Raw genomic sequence first — 2,438 nt, 5'->3', positions numbered from 1 at the left:
GTCACCCCCAAAACCAATTCTTCCTTTGGCTGCCTCTCCTTCCAGTTCTCTGCTGCCAATGACTGGAACGAACTACAAAAATCTCTGAAACTGGAAACACTTATCTCCCTCACTAGCTTTAAGCACCAGCTGTCAGAGCAGCTCACAGATTACTGCACCTGTACATAGCCCATCTATAATTTAGCCCAAACAACTACCTCTTTCCCTACTGTATTTATTTCTTTATTTTGCTCCTTTGCACCCCATTATTTCTATCTCTACTTTGCACATTCTTCCACTGCAAATCAACCATTCCAGTGTTTTACTTGCTATATTGTATTTACTTCGCCACCATGGCCTTTATTTTTGCCTTTACCTCCCTTATATCACCTCATTTGCTCACATTGTATATAGACTTATTTTTCTACTGTATTATTGACTGTATGTTTGTTTTACTCCATGTGTTGTTGTATGTGTCAAACTGCTTTGCTTTATCTTGGCCAGGTCGCAATTGTAAATGAGAACTTGTTCTCAACTTGCCTACCTGGTTAAATAAAGGTGAAATAAATTTTAAAAAGACCCACTGGTTGATGCTTATTTATAAAAACCCTGCTAGGCCTAACCCGCTATCTGAAATATCTAATGCATGCCTCATTATTATTTTTTTACTTTCATAATAAACAAATATAAAAGAGAAAAGTAATCAGTTTAAAACAATACAGGGTCACAAATAGGTGACGGGGTAATTTTGTGGTGGATGGTGGTGGTCGCTGTAGGCACCTATTTCAGCAGCACTTTCTACACAGGCTATAAGAGATCAATTGAAACTTTCAAATAAAAGTAGTATTTTACATGTATGGTTACAGGTAATGCTTTATTAATAGGTTATGTATAAAGGAAATGCTTACTAGCACGGATTTTAGGTGAAACGGGAGAGAGAAAAAAAGTGTTGTCAGAAGTGGGATTCGAACCCACGCCTCCAGAGGAGACTGCGACCTGAACGCAGCGCCTTAGACAGCTCGGCCATCCTGACTACATAGAAATTCCAGCAGTTTAATCTGGTTTTAAAGGGTTATATCGATAAAGTAATCTATAAGACATTAACTAAATACAGATATAGCAGCTAAAGCTTGTTAAAATTGTTTAACACTAGCTTACTAATGCTAACGTTAGCTTAGCTGCTATTGCATATCAATGGCTTACCCGGTATTATTTAGCAAGCCATCTAACTAGTCATTTTAACAGGAGCTTCAGCTTGCCTGAACCACGGTGATGAATCCTTACTTTTGTCGTTGTGTATTAAGGCAGCTTTCTGCTGGCTACCACATTTATTTGGTCCGTGGGGCGACGCACAATTGGCATAGCGTCGTCCGGGTTAGGGAGGGTTTGGCCGGTAGGGATATCCTTGTCTCAGTATGTAAATGTAATAAAATGTATGCACTCTACTGTAAGTCGCTCTGGATAAGAGCGTCTGCTAAATGACTAAAATGTAAAATGTATTTGACTCAATAGATATTTCTAGCTTGCTGGTTAAATAAGAGGCCGTTGAGAGAACAAGCTATGGAGCGTTCCTCCGTGACCGTGGGGCTCTCTCCTTTAGTTAGCTATGCTCGATCTGCCATGACGACCGGTGAAGGACCGCCACACAGAAAAAACTACGTTTTATAAAGTATTATGTTTTGAAGCAAACCGTATAAAATGTAAAAAAATGCGCAATAATCATGGTGCCTATAATTTACCGAAGCAGGTAAATATAATCTAAGCACCGAGCAGGAATTGGTCAGTAGACTAATAATACTGTAAGGACCCTGGGTTTATATGCGCAGATATCGACTCTGCCACTCGAGTATGCTTTTGCGGCACAGTCAATAGCGCGCTGGACTTCGGGCTAGAAGGTCGAGGGTTCGAGACCCGCTCCCTGCCTGTTTCATTACAATACTGTCATAAACGGCATGACAATTTTGTCATTCTAAAGTTTAAAAAAGGTGAATGTAGAATAGTTTCTAAAGCCCCAGGGCAAGCTTCCTGGCCTTTTAAAAGAGCAAACCCTGTCCAAAGACACTGTAGTCTAGTTCATAAGGTGTTATAATTGTTGCTCTTTAATTCCAATACAAGCCCCTTCCATAAATCAAATATTCCCAAACTTTAATAACTAAAATATAAGTGGACTTCAGGATAATTTGGTATTGAAACTGTATTACTATTACTAAACAGAGAGAGCTGAGAGTATTACTAAACTGAGAGAGTATTACTAAACTGAGAGAGTATTACTAAACTGAGAGAGTATTACTAAACTGAGGGAGTATTACTAAACTGAGAGTACTACTAAACTGAGAGAGTATTACTAAACTGAGAGAGCATTACTAAACTGAGAGAGTATTACTAAACTGAGGGAGTATTACTAAACTGAGAGAGTATTACTAAACTGAGAGAGTATTACTAAACTGAGAGATTATTAC

At 38.8% G+C, this 2,438-nt stretch overlaps 1 non-coding gene across 1 annotated transcript; it reads right to left on the bottom strand.

Moving 5' to 3' along the window:
• Positions 1-929: 929 nt before the first annotated feature.
• Positions 930-1,012, bottom strand: trnal-cag (transfer RNA leucine (anticodon CAG)). The gene has a single exon. It is a non-coding gene; the product is annotated as a tRNA-Leu (tRNA).
• Between the last annotated feature and the right edge of the window lie 1,426 nt (positions 1,013-2,438).

This window comes from Salvelinus fontinalis, chromosome 27, assembly GCF_029448725.1.
Source record: "Salvelinus fontinalis isolate EN_2023a chromosome 27, ASM2944872v1, whole genome shotgun sequence".
NCBI classification, from domain to species: Eukaryota; Metazoa; Chordata; class Actinopteri; order Salmoniformes; family Salmonidae; genus Salvelinus; species Salvelinus fontinalis.
Note: the sequence above shows the minus strand (reverse complement) of the source record. Positions and strands in the feature narration are given on the sequence as shown.